The sequence below is a fragment of the Manihot esculenta genome, chromosome 9 (assembly GCF_001659605.2).
Source record: "Manihot esculenta cultivar AM560-2 chromosome 9, M.esculenta_v8, whole genome shotgun sequence".
Classification (NCBI taxonomy): domain Eukaryota; kingdom Viridiplantae; phylum Streptophyta; class Magnoliopsida; order Malpighiales; family Euphorbiaceae; genus Manihot; species Manihot esculenta.
Window position 1 is genome coordinate 33914445 of NC_035169.2, and position 15600 is coordinate 33930044.

Consider the following 15600-nt stretch of genomic DNA (forward strand, 5'->3'; position numbering starts at 1 on the left):
CTCTTTGATAGGGTAAGGGGTGTTACAATTAGTGGTATCAGAGCAAAGGTTTAGGCGATTCTAGGTCATAGTATGTATGTGTATATGTGTCATATATGTACATGCCAAAATGAGTTACAGCTATGATATGGTTCTGATGTAAATCTCTTCTTTGTGTCTTTAGGTCATATAAAAGATGTCATCTGAGTCACAGAGAGCAATAGATGAAGAGGTAGATAGTCATGCTCCCTCTGAGGCAGCTGCACCTGCTGCTGCTCCTCCACCTGCTGCTACTGGCGGACCAGGGCAGGATGCATTATTTCAGCAAATAGCTGAGTTGATTAGGAGGGTCACACAAAATGTACCAGAGGTACCACCACCACCACCTGTTGTAGCCCAGGCACAACCTAGGCCTCCAATAGAAAAACTCAGGAAATATGGTGCCACAGAGTTTAGAGGTAAAAAGGAAGATGATCCTTCAGCTGCAGAATTCTGGTTAGAAAGTACAGAAAGGGTCTTACAGCAGCTACAGTGTTCACCAGCAGAGAGCTTGATGTGTGCAGTATCATTGCTGAAAGATGAAGCTTATAGATGGTGGACAACTTTGACACAGATGGTTAGACTAGAGCGGCAGACTTGGGAATTCTTTTTAGCAGAGTTTAAGAAGAAATATATTGGGGCCTTATATATAGAGGAGAGAAGAAGGGAATTTTTATACCTCAGACAAGGCAGGCTTACAGTAACTGAGTATGAGCGAGAATTTGTTAGACTTAGTAAGTATGCCACAGAGATAGTTCCTACAGAGGAAGAGAGATGTAAACGCTTTGAGCAAGGATTGCATGCTGATATAAGGATGTACCTCACAGTTATGCATATTAGGGAACTCTCAGTTTTAGTAGAGACAGCCCACAGTCTGGAGCGAATTAAAGAAGAAGAGCAAAGTAGAAGGCAGAAAGGGCAGCAGAAGAGGAGCCAGAGCCAATATCAGGGACAATCCTCTGCATCTCAGACAAGTAGTAAGAGACAGAGGGAATTTCAGCAGACAGGGCAGAGAGGGCCACCTAGGCAGATTCAAAGACCTGGGCAAAGTTCAGTAGTGAGGTCTGGACAGCAGACAACCTCAGTATCCAGTACAGGAGGACCAGGTAGAGGGTTGCCACCTGTATGTGAGCATTGTGGCAGGCGACATGGCGGAGTATGCAGGAGATTAACTGGGGCTTGCTACTTATGTGGAAGCTCAGACCACTTTATGAGAGATTGTCCTAGAGGCCAGTCAGTGCAGCCTATGCAGACAGAGAGATCTATGCCGACAGGGTCTAGAGGCAGAGGAAGAGGTAGAGGTGAAGTTAGTAGTGCTCAGAGTCACCGAGTATCAGAGACAGTAGACAGACCAGACACTAGAGCACCTGCCAGGGCATATGCCATTCGTGCAAAGGAAGACCAGGACAAACCAGATGTTATTGCTGGTAAATTTTCTATCTTTGGCCGATATGTTTATGCATTAATTGATCCTGGTTCCACACATTCATACATCAGCATACCCATTAATAATGAGATGGGAATTCAAGTAGAACCTTTAGAACATGACATAGCAGTGACCAATCCCTTAGGACATCTTGTGATTGTGAATAGAGTTTACAGAGATTGTCCTATATGTGTGCAAGGTCATACCTTTTTAGGTGACTTGATAGAGTTACCTTTTAGAGAGTTTGATGTGATTCTGGGTATGGATTGGTTGTCTAGACATCATGTCATAGTTGATTGTAAGTTAAAGCGGGTTATACTCAAAACATTAGAGGGTTCTGAGGTTATAGTTGTTGGTGAGAGGTCAGATTACCTCTCTAATGTCATATCTGCCACTACAGCTAGGAGGTTGATTAGAAAAGGCTGTACAGCTTATCTAGCCAGTGTGATTGAAACTAAGAAGGAAGGTCCTACCCACAGTGTGTCAAACCTACCCACAGTGTGTGATTTTCCAGATGTATTTCCTGAAGAGTTGCCAGGGTTACCTCCAGAAAGGGAAGTGGATTTTGCTATAGAAGTTGTGCCAGGCACCGCACCTATTTCAATTGTTCCTTACAGAATGGCTCCTACAGAATTGAAAGAGTTGAAAATACAGTTGCAAGAGTTACTTGATAAGGGCTTTATTCGACCTAGTGTTTCACCATGGGGTGCACCAGTGTTGTTTGTGAAAAAGAAAGATGGATCTCTTCGGTTGTGCATTGATTACAGACAGTTGAATAAGGTAACTATAAAGAATAAATATCCACTGCCCAGAATAGATGATTTGTTTGATCAGTTGAAAGGGGCCAGCATTTTCTCTAAGATAGATTTGAGATCGGGCTACCATCAGTTGAGAGTTAAAGGGACAGATGTGCCTAAGACTGCATTCAGAACACGATATGGACATTATGAGTTTCTGGTTATGCCATTCGGGTTAACAAATGCACCTGCATCATTCATGGATCTGATGAACCGTATCTTCCATCCATATTTAGACCAGTTTATTGTAGTATTCATTGATGATATTCTGGTATACTCTAGAACTAGAGAAGACCATGACAAACATTTGAGGATAGTATTACAGACTCTGAGGGAAAAGCAACTTTATGCTAAGTTCAGTAAATGTGATTTTTGGCTCAATGAAATAGTATTTTTAGGACATGTTGTATCAGCAGAGGGAATCAGAGTAGATCCACAGAAGATTAAAGCTGTTCTGGAATGGAAGCCACCAAAGAATGTTGCAGAGGTTAGGAGTTTCTTGGGTCTAGCTGGGTACTATAGACGGTTTGTGAAAGGGTTTTCACTTATAGCAGCTCCATTGACTAAATTACTACATAAGAATGTTAAGTATGTTTGGGATGATAAATGTCAAGCAAGCTTTGACAGATTGAAGACTATGCTCACTGAAGCACCTATACTTACACAACCTCTTTCTGGCAAGGAATTTGTGATATACAGTGATGCTTCTCACAATGGACTTGGATGTGTTTTGATGCAAGAAGGTAAAGTGATTGCCTATGCTTCCAGACAATTGAAGCCACACGAGAAGAACTATCCTACCCATGATCTAGAGTTGGCGGCCATAGTTTTTGCACTAAAGATATGGAGACATTACTTATATGGTGAGAAATGTTATATCTATACAGATCATAAAAGCCTGAAATACTTGCCCACACAAAAGGAGCTAAACCTGAGACAGAGAAGATGGATGGAGTTACTGAAAGATTATGATTGCATCATAGATTATCACCCAGGCAAAGCTAATCTGGTAGCAGATGCACTCAGCAGGAAATCCTTATTTGCATTAAGAGCAATGAATGCGCAGTTGACTATAGCAGATGATGGAGCTATCATAACAGAATTGAAAGTGAGACCTAGCTTACTACAACAAATTAAAGAAGCACAGAAAGAAGATACAGAGATAGCTTTATGGGCTAGACAAGTACAAGAGGGGAAGAAGCAGAAGCATGTCATAAGTGATGATGGTTACTTGTACTATGGTAACAGAGTATGTGTACCTAACATTGGAGAGCTGAAACAGAGTATTCTTATAGAGGCACACAATAGTCCATATGTTATGCATCCAGGTAGCACTAAGATGTATCAAGATCTGAGGGTGCATTATTGGTGGCCGGGTATGAAAAGAGATATAGCTGAATTTGTAACAAAATGTTTGACATGTCAACGGGTAAAAGCAGAACATCAAGTCCCATCAGGGTTGTTGCAGCCTATCGCTATACCAGAATGGAAATGGGATAGAATTACCATGGATTTTGTAACAGGATTGCCACTCACACCAAGGAAGAAAGATGCCATCTGGGTAATAGTTGACAAGTTAACTAAATCAGCGCATTTCTTGCCAATCAGAATGGATTATACATTGGAGAAGTATGCAGAATTGTACATTAATGAAATTGTGAGACTGCATGGTGTTCCTATCTCTATCATATCAGACAGAGATCCAAGATTCACATCCAGATTTTGGGAAAAACTACATGAAGCTCTAGGGACAAGATTGAATTTTAGTACAACTTTTCATCCTCAGACAGATGGCCAGTCAGAGAGAGTAATTCAAGTTTTGGAAGATATGCTCAGAAGTTGTGTAATTGAATTTGAAGGAAGCTGGGAAAGATATCTCCCACTAGTAGAATTTGCTTACAACAATAGTTATCAGGCTAGTATTAAAATGGCTCCCTATGAAGCATTGTATGGCAGAAAATGTAGAACCCCATTGTGCTGGACAGAACTCAGTGAAGCTAAACTTGTAGGTCCAGAGTTGATAAGACAGACTGAGGAGAAAGTGAAGATTATCAAAGAAAGATTGAAAGCTGCAACAGATAGGCAAAAATCATATGCAGATTTGAAAAGAAAAGATATAGAATTTGCTATTGGGGATAAAGTGTTTTTGAAAGTTTCTCCATGGAAGAAAGTGCTAAGATTTGGCAAGAAAGGTAAGCTAAGCCCTCGGTTTATTGGTCCATATGATGTAATTGAGCGTGTGGGTCCAGTAGCCTACAGGCTAGCTTTACCTCCAGAGTTAGACAGAATACATAATGTCTTCCATGTATCCATGCTAAGAAGATACAGATCCGACTGGACTATTAACTGTTACAACTTGTCTGTAACACAACCAGACTTAACCTGTAAAACACTCTCTGGAGGTCCAATCATATGAACCAAAAGCTCAGACATACTAATCTGAACTAGCCCTCAGGGCTATCTGGAATACATCAGTGATACTCTACCAAGTAACCTCCATGCACTATGCTCTGAAACATAGAACCCACCCTGTAGGGTCAGCATATCATAAGTTAACTTGGCTACCATAGAGTCACAGGAATCAAACCTGGTCTTCTCTAGTGGTCTCCTCTGTGGATCACAGGAATCAAACCTGGTCTTTCCTATTGCACTGGTCTTGGGTCAAAGGAAGTAATCCCTGTCTTCCCTCACAGTTATAAAGCACTGGGTTGTCGAAACACAACATGTATTAAGCCTGGTTTGACTCATTTCTCATTAAGAAGAAACGTAAAACAGGATACATGTATACACTAGGGATTAACATACACTAGACAATAGGCAAAAGCACATTCTAATACATTTATACCTTAACTGCCTAACTATTACATCACTTTACATATATCCTTTGACATACATCATGTCCACACTATGCTATTACATATGCAATCCTTTAGCAACTCTGATGCTTCTACCCTTCCCAGCTACTCTGAACCTGCAAAACTGGGATTAAGGGAAAGGGATGAGCTTCTAAAGCCCAGTGAGTAGAAACACTGAAAACAGTTCATTCATACGCACTATATATGAAAATGCATCACAACACAACCATCTCAATATATCTTGGATTAGACATGACCCCAAAACTCCCTCGACGGGCTATTGAAGTCGCCTTGGTCCAATCCCCATTAAGGTAGACATGACCCCAAAAATACCCTCTGTCAACACTGGCCCCCCAAAGGAGCTACACAGGGCATTCCAACAAGTAATTGCCCAACTGACCTGACACAATGACAGGAGCCGAAGCTTAGGCTATTGGAGTCGCCTGGGTCCACCTAATCTCTGATCACATAATATGCAATGCAACAACTTCGTGATTCTAATGCAAATCACCCTAATATAAATCATAGCATCCATGATGCATGAACTATGCTCATACAGTCTGTGTCTGTAGTAAAAAAAAATTAAGTTTCGTTCTACTCACCTCTGCTCTTCTAGCAGAAACTGAACTGACTCTGTAATCTCTAACTCTGATGACCTCCTCGAACTCTCGGGTCCAAACCTATACAAATGGACTCGAATGAGGTGTCAAACATACTCTACAACAACTCTCCAAAACCCCTCTACAAGCTCATAAACCAAACACATAAAGCATGCAAAAGAAAGCTGGACAGGATACTTTCGGCGGCAGGTTCGGCGGCCGAATGTCCTCTCCAGAGACGAAACTCATGCACCTTCGGCGGCCGAATCTCAACTTTCGGCGGCCGAACCCTTTCGGGGCATGGTTCGGGGGCCAAACCACACTCCAGAGACGAAAGTCTCCTACCTTCGGCGGCACCTTCGGCGGCCGAACCTCCCCTCCAGAGACGAAAGTCTAATCTTTCGGGGGCAGGTTTAGGCAGCCGAAACCACCTCCTCACAACGTTCGGCGGCCGAACCCTCCTTCGGCGGCCGAAGCTGGGTTCTCCAGTTAGGCAGAACCTCGCTCACCTCATGCTCAACTTCCCCCAAACCTTACTCAACATGCATACAACACTCCACAACGTGCACATATGCTTATATATGCACAAAGGGGTCCAAAACTAGCCTATAACCCCAACAAAACACACTCAACTCATCAAATAGCACATAATCACCTCAAACTCCTCAAAAACTCAAAACATGCAACGAACCATGAAAACTCCTTAAAACCTTCAAAAATCATGAAAACATGTAAGAAATCTCCATACTCCTCTTGTAAACAAAAGGATGGAAGATCCTAACGTGAAGAAATGGAGGAAACCCTCTCCAAATCATCACACCGTCAAAACGCAACCTTTTTTTCTTAAAATCCTCAAAACATGCTTAAATCTGAGTAAAACTCTCAAAGATTGGAAAGAACACATAGAAATCACTTAGAGAGGAAAGAAGACACACCTGAGGCGGCTGGGGAGTCGGAAAGCTTATCCCTTGACCGACTGAGGGCCCCCATAAATAGTGGCTGGCCAAACCTCCTTCGGCAGCCGAACGTGCCTCCTAATCCATGCAAAGTTCGGCGGCCGAAACTCAACCTTCGGCGGCCGAACCTGGCAATTCTCCTCTATGCAAGTTCTTGCCAAAACTCCATGCTTAAATTCATTTAAAGAAAAACCGCTAAAAACACGTGTAAAAACATCCATGATACCCTTTAAGAGGAAACCGGCTCCGGAAAGTCCATCGGAACACCGGAATTCCAGACCCCACTCTAGCCGGGTATTACATTCTTCCCCCCTTTTAGAACATTCGTCCCCGAATGTTCCTCAAAGGAAAAGAACAAAAACAGGCAAACAAGCCTAAACTCTCCTCTAACAGCGATACAGGTGTACCAGAGATCCTCTTGATCACCACCTCTGGTCCACTATACCCTGTACTAGGACGTATCATGCTCCCTCTGCGCTACTCTGATTCCTTGCCCTTCTCTCTTCATCTTTACTATCCTGGTTTCTACACTGCTCGGACTATTCTCAAAGCTCAAAGCTGCAGGTGCCATCCTGGAGGGAGAAGGAAAGAAATGGTTCCGCGTCTAGACACCACTCCTGAGCTACCCTCTCACTCCTGAACAGAAGGGAACCCTGACAGCTCGTCTGGGAACATCTCGTACTTCCTAGGAACGGGCACTGAGGCTGATTCCCTGTCCTGACTACTGAACTTGCTCACAAGAGCTAACACCCTTTGACAACCTTTCCTGAGCAAAAGATGAGCCTACGGGACTGATATCAAACCTCTGAGCATCTATACTCTGTCCCTCCAAAGGACTACCAGTCTGATCCATCCTGAGTTACTGCACTCTCCTACCTTGTCTCTGTGGACACAGGTAGTACTCTGAGTAGTTAGCCAATCCGCCCTAGAATGACATCACACAGTCAAATCTAGAACCATAAGGTCAGCTGGATCGCATCTACTCACCCTAAGCTCTGAACTGAACTGACTGTGTCTCAGATGGATCACACTTAGGGCCACTGACCCAAGAAAAACACTCTAAGCCCAGACGTCATCAAACCCCCTCTAGCAAATGGCTCACTACGCAACAAGGAAAGCGAAACACTGGGGTTTACACAAACTGTATACACATCCGAGCACTTCTAAGTGAACGTATCTCACGTCACGTGCTCAATGTGTTAGCCTGTACTATGTCAGGGTGAAGATCCAAGCGAAAGCTAATGGAACTTCCCTCGGGAATTTCTAAAGAAAAGGCTAACCCTTTCCTCTGCCTCTCCCTCTCAATCCCAGACGGACTCTAAGCTCTTTCTGTACTCTTCCTCTTTCTCTGTTCGTACTTACTCTTATGCTTACTCTCTTTCACTTACTTCCTCGTCTTATTCTCTCTATTGACTCTTCTACTCTAGCTTCCTCTACTCTTTTGCCTTACCAATTCTTATTCTTTTCTTCCTCTTACACTTTGCTACCTTTTGAGCTGCATATCTCTCTCTCATACTTATACACTTCAGACCACGCAAAAGTAAACATACCTGGTACCACGGGGTCTACTGTGGCTGCCTCCTCTCCTTGGCTCCTAGCCTGAGCCACTCTGCCTGCCAACATCTGCTGGGACTGACCTATCCTGGGCGCAGTAGGACACTCACGTGCGAAGTGCCCTTCCTGTCCGCACTGGAAACATGCCGTAGTCCCTGCACGACAGACTCCCTTATGCATCTTTCCACACCTCTCACATTGCGATCTTCCTCTGCCAGAGCTTGCACTCACATCTCGATTTACCCTAAAACGCTTCCACATCCTGCCCTTCCTAGTCCTACCCCACTCCCTCGTGGTTTTCCCCCACCTTTTGCCTCTTGTGGCAGCTGTACTCCAAGTGGAGGGATCATTTTCTCCTGAACCAGAAAGTTTGGAAGCCTTGGTCTGAGCATCTCCTGAACACTCTTCATCCATATTCACCTGTATACCTACACTCCTTCTCTGCCTCGCTAAGGCTACCTCTACTTCTCTTCTTCTTAGGTCTATTCCTTCTCTCCTTTGCTCAAACGATCCTTCAGACGGATCTGATTCCACAGAGCGACTAGCTCCACTCATCTTAGCTCTCCTGAAGATCAAAAACAAACATGAGCACACATAGAGGTCATATGAATACACATGAACACACAAACTAGACACCTGCATACACAGCAGAGCAGTCATGGCATTCATATCATCCTCAAAACTGGACTCATCCTATGTGGACATGAGTGAACCTAATGTGCTTTGCCGTCTAAGACAACCTCGTTCCGATGTGAGATCTCTCTCATCCCTGAGCATCTTAGCTCAACACACCGTACTCTAGAGGCCCTATGCTCTGATACCATCTGTAACAGCCCGGAAACCGGTACCTCTCTTTGTAACGGCCCAAACTGCTCGGCACTAGGATCCAGATCGACTTAAGGCCGCCTAGACCCGTAGTAAGCCTATCCTGAACTCTGTGTATCTGTTAAAATCCCATACATGATCCGACTGGACTATTAACTGTTACAACTTGTCTGTAACACAACCAGACTTAACCTGTAAAACACTCTCTGGAGGTCCAATCATATGAACCAAAAGCTCAGACATACTAATCTGAACTAGCCCTCAGGGCTATCTGGAATACATCAGTGATACTCTACCAAGTAACCTCCATGCACTATGCTCTGAAACATAGAACCCACCCTGTAGGGTCAGCATATCATAAGTTAACTTGGCTACCATAGAGTCACAGGAATCAAACCTGGTCTTCTCTAGTGGTCTCCTCTGTGGATCACAGGAATCAAACCTGGTCTTTCCTATTGCACTGGTCTTGGGTCAAAGGAAGTAATCCCTGTCTTCCCTCACAGTTATAAAGCACTGGGTTGTCGAAACACAACATGTATTAAGCCTGGTTTGACTCATTTCTCATTAAGAAGAAACGTAAAACAGGATACATGTATACACTAGGGATTAACATACACTAGACAATAGGCAAAAGCACATTCTAATACATTTATACCTTAACTGCCTAACTATTACATCACTTTACATATATCCTTTGACATACATCATGTCCACACTATGCTATTACATATGCAATCCTTTAGCAACTCTGATGCTTCTACCCTTCCCAGCTACTCTGAACCTGCAAAACTGGGATTAAGGGAAAGGGATGAGCTTCTAAAGCCCAGTGAGTAGAAACACTGAAAACAGTTCATTCATACGCACTATATATGAAAATGCATCACAACACAACCATCTCAATATATCTTGGATTAGACATGACCCCAAAACTCCCTCGACGGGCTATTGAAGTCGCCTTGGTCCAATCCCCATTAAGGTAGACATGACCCCAAAAATACCCTCTGTCAACACTGGCCCCCCAAAGGAGCTACACAGGGCATTCCAACAAGTAATTGCCCAACTGACCTGACACAATGACAGGAGCCGAAGCTTAGGCTATTGGAGTCGCCTGGGTCCACCTAATCTCTGATCACATAATATGCAATGCAACAACTTCGTGATTCTAATGCAAATCACCCTAATATAAATCATAGCATCCATGATGCATGAACTATGCTCATACAGTCTGTGTCTGTAGTAAAAAAAAATTAAGTTTCGTTCTACTCACCTCTGCTCTTCTAGCAGAAACTGAACTGACTCTGTAATCTCTAACTCTGATGACCTCCTCGAACTCTCGGGTCCAAACCTATACAAATGGACTCGAATGAGGTGTCAAACATACTCTACAACAACTCTCCAAAACCCCTCTACAAGCTCATAAACCAAACACATAAAGCATGCAAAAGAAAGCTGGACAGGATACTTTCGGCGGCAGGTTCGGCGGCCGAATGTCCTCTCCAGAGACGAAACTCATGCACCTTCGGCGGCCGAATCTCAACTTTCGGCGGCCGAACCCTTTCGGGGCATGGTTCGGGGGCCAAACCACACTCCAGAGACGAAAGTCTCCTACCTTCGGCGGCACCTTCGGCGGCCGAACCTCCCCTCCAGAGACGAAAGTCTAATCTTTCGGGGGCAGGTTTAGGCAGCCGAAACCACCTCCTCACAACGTTCGGCGGCCGAACCCTCCTTCGGCGGCCGAAGCTGGGTTCTCCAGTTAGGCAGAACCTCGCTCACCTCATGCTCAACTTCCCCCAAACCTTACTCAACATGCATACAACACTCCACAACGTGCACATATGCTTATATATGCACAAAGGGGTCCAAAACTAGCCTATAACCCCAACAAAACACACTCAACTCATCAAATAGCACATAATCACCTCAAACTCCTCAAAAACTCAAAACATGCAACGAACCATGAAAACTCCTTAAAACCTTCAAAAATCATGAAAACATGTAAGAAATCTCCATACTCCTCTTGTAAACAAAAGGATGGAAGATCCTAACGTGAAGAAATGGAGGAAACCCTCTCCAAATCATCACACCGTCAAAACGCAACCTTTTTTTCTTAAAATCCTCAAAACATGCTTAAATCTGAGTAAAACTCTCAAAGATTGGAAAGAACACATAGAAATCACTTAGAGAGGAAAGAAGACACACCTGAGGCGGCTGGGGAGTCGGAAAGCTTATCCCTTGACCGACTGAGGGCCCCCATAAATAGTGGCTGGCCAAACCTCCTTCGGCAGCCGAACGTGCCTCCTAATCCATGCAAAGTTCGGCGGCCGAAACTCAACCTTCGGCGGGGGTCCCATAGAGCCTCTCATAAGGCGTGGACCAACCAAAATGCTCCATAGGCATTCTGTTAATGAGGTAGGTGGTAGTTAAAATGCATTATGACCAAAAATGAATAGGGGCTTGTGATTGTATTTTCAAAGCTCTAGCAGTGTCAAGTATGTGTCTGTGTTTCCTCTCTACAACTCCATTCTGTTGTGGAGTGTAGGGGCAGGATCTTTGGTGCTTAATTCCCTTGCTCATAAGCAGAGAACTATAATTATGGCTTAGAAACTCCCCTCCATTGTCACTTCTAATGACTTTAATGGTAGTATTAAACTGATTTTCTACCATGTGTATAAAGTTTCTAGTCAAGCTAAAGGCCTGACTTTTTAAGTGCATCATGAAGGTCCATACAGCCCTACTATAGTCATCAACAATGGTGAGGAAGAACTTAGCTCCAGTGATAGAGCTAGTCTTATATGGCCCCCATATGTCAATATGAACCAATTCAAAAGGTTTTGAGGCTAAGGTGTGGCTTCTGGGAAAAGGTAATCTGGCTTGTTTAGCTAAGGGGCAAACAGGACAGCATCTCATAGCCTCATTACTGATGTTCATGCCTTTAACATGTTTGAGCTTACCTACTGATGCATGCCCTAGTCTATCATGCATGTCATTCATGGTCACTACATGCTTATGTGTCTGCTCAAGTTGCATGGTGTAACATCCTCAAACCCATAGCTAGAGCAGTGACATCACTAGGTATGGGTTAGGCTATTTCACTACTAAAGTAAGTGGCATTAGGGGAGGTGCTAGCTTACCCCGAGCTACTTAGGGGAGGTACTAGCATAACTCTAATATGCTAATAACTGAATTATAGAAAACTCAAATATAGAAACAGACATATTCAGAAATAAAGTAGACAGTGTGATTAGCGAGTCGGGAACGAGTCACTTTTGGGAGGTGCTTAGGGTTTTCTGACGTGCTTGCTTGAGGTGTTTGTTTTAAATCCGTCATGCTTGCTTAAGTGGAAAGGACTTCTAAAGGCTAAAAGCATATTTTAGTAGGTCAATCTATGATTATTGAAAGTTTAAAAACTAAATTGAAATATGGTAAAAAGTTTAGTGGGTTAAAGTATAAATATGGAAAGTTAAAATATAAAAGTCAAATTTTACTTTCCATGTGTCACCTAGCTATTGGATGAAGAAATGACCAAGCAATTTGAAAAAGGGATTGTCATCTTCTCCATTTCACTTTGCCGTAGCTCACACCATAGGAAACCAAAGAATTTCTTTTCTTTCTCCCACCAAAGCCAAGCCAAAACCTCACCAAATCAACTTCTTTCTTTAACCAAAATTCATCCTAAGATCAAGATCTAAAGGAAGAGCCATATATTGAAGGGATTGAAGAAGAAAAGTTTAGGGTTCCATATACACCAAGCTTGAAAATCAAAGGTAAGTTTAGAAATGAGTAGGAAATAGCATCATCTCATTTCTTCATGCATGGATTTGAATTATAAAGCTTTAATTTATAGTTTATTCAATCCTTTCCTAAGACATAAATTGACCTAGGTGAAGGAACATCAAAGGGAAAGGAGATAGCTAGAGATTAGAAGAGGAAAAGAAAGGAGGAATTCAAGAAAGGTTTGGTGTTTGTATGATTTTCTGTTTTCCTTGGATTCTGCCATGAATAAGTGAAATTAGGGGTTGATTTTACTTGCTGGAAATGTTGCTTTGACTGTATAAATATGTTATATGAATGTTAAAATGATGTTTGAAAGGCTTAGAGTAAAGAAATTTAACATGAGAGCTAAAAGTGCAAATCTGCCAGAATAGGTTCTAACAGGACAGTCAGTGTTGGAAGCCTTATAACTTATTGTGTATTTATTGAAATTAGTCCTAAGATATACCAAATGAAAGATAAGACAAAGATCTAAAACTTTTATGAATTGACCAAATTCGAAATCTGTATGTAAGATGATGAAAATTGCAAGTGAACCTAAACTGGATACAGTGGTAGTGCATCCGGAACAGAGTCTATTGATGATACCATAACTAATTTTTTACTCAGTGAAATTTGTTAAGACCAGTTCCAATTGAATCTTAAGAAGTATACCTAAAACTTTGTAGAAGACACTTTAGCTTGAATTAGTATGGAAATGCATGAATCTGATAAGTTTTGTGATACTATAAACAGGTACCAATTCTGGACTGATTAAGACCTTATGGAGCAGCTTGTAAAGAAAAATTCATAACTTAAGATAGGATGATCAGATTTGCATGAACCATATCTTGTTGGAAAGATAAGACATAAATTTACATTTCTTATGAAGAAATTGAAGTCAAATTGTGACTCTAAGCTACTTGAAAAGTTTATGCAAAAGATGGCAGAATGTAGTTTTCTTAAATTGGAATGCTATGTTGATAAAGTTTTGCACTATTTGCCATGAGTTTTCCATATTGTAAATCTTGGCATATGATATATGGACTTTGGAAAATGAATTCAAATAGCTTCAAATGGCATGCATTTTACATTGATACATTGAATTAATGGTACTTGGCCCTGGTAAACGTAATAGGAGTCGAGGTTAGCTTAAGGGTATGGCATGCCATATAAACATACAGAGTTCGCAGTACTGCTACCGATACATGATTTTTATTTGAGGTTACATATCAGGTACCTCATAAGCACGGTCATAGAGCCCTGCTATCACAGTTTTGGCCTCTGAGCCTACCGTTCGGCACCCTGTGCCTACCGTTATAACTCCTTATCTACCTAGACGATCCTACTATGTGTTTATAAGGGCTAAGATCTTAATTAAGATTGATACTTGATTTTGTGAACTTATTAGTGAGTGTTAATATGTTTGCATCTCTTACATGCACTAAGCTGTGGTAATTTATTATAAATAGAAAATGTGCAATAACGGAAAAAGAAGATGTTTTTATTCCGATTATCTGTATACGTGAACTTGTTTGCTCTATTTTGTTATTTGTTTGCTATCACCCACTGAGCATTAGCTCAGCGTGTTGGTTTTTACCTCACGCAGGTTGTAGATAAAATAGGGCAACAGAAGTTATCAGAGATCTACATCAGATATCAAGGCCATCATCATAGCTGGTTGTTTTGAGTCTCGGAGTCATAGTACAGTTTTATTTTGGCATGTACATATTAAATAGAGTGAGTTGTGAAGGTTATGTAAATCAAAGAATAGTAAGATATCAAATGACAGTTGTTAGTGTAATTATAAGTGTGATGTTCATATGTATTACAGGTTAAAGTGCTAATGAAACAGAGGAAATTCTGCCGAAAAATTTTGGTTTAGAAATCTCACATTTATTTTAATCACTTGATGAAAGTTACATGCATTACCTAAAAACTTGGTATTTACAGATAAAAGAAATTGTTTAGTCCTGATATATCTAAAAAGGTATAGTTTGTGACATTCCTCGCTCTATCTACTCTTTGATAGGGTAAGGGGTGTTACACATGGAATGTTCTTTATTCAAATCCATTTGGGAGAAAGTGCTATTTACAAAGCTGTAAAGATCAGCATTAGAGTTCATGATTTCAAACAAACAATTCCTTACATCAGAATGAGAAAAGCTCATTTGGTTCAGCCTGAAGAGGCCTCTTTGTTTCTTGCCTATGGCCACTACCTTCTTATTCAGTGGGTCCTGTATAAGGCAATAATCCTTCCACATTACTATACAGTAGCCATGGCTATTCATTAATTGACCAACAGAAATCAAGTTATATTGAAAGTGTGGAATGTAAAGAACATCATCTAAAATCAATTTTCCAAAGAGATTTAGCTTTCCAGATTGAGTAACTTGAGTTGTTTTCCCATCTGGAAAGCACACACATATGTGCTTGTGTAGTGGATGTAAGGTGGTGAACAGATTGCTGTCTGAACACATGTGATTTGTGGCTCCAGTGTCTAGGATCCAATTAGATACATTTTGCATATGTGCATTGCAAGTGTTATAGACAGGAGACTTACCTGCAAAGTCCATGAAATGTGCCTCAGATCCATGAGATGTGCTTGGGGCAAGAGTTCCTTTCCCTTTTACAAGCTGGGAGACTTCTTGTTTTAAAGAGCTCAGCATGGATGTCAATTCATGTATTTTACCTGATGTGTCCAGGTATTCCAGAGGATTATCCTCTTCTGACTTGTTGCCCTCAAAAGCAGCCATAATTCTGGTGCTTCTATTTCCTTTGAAAGATTGAGTTCCTGCCTTGTTCTTACCCTTGAACCAA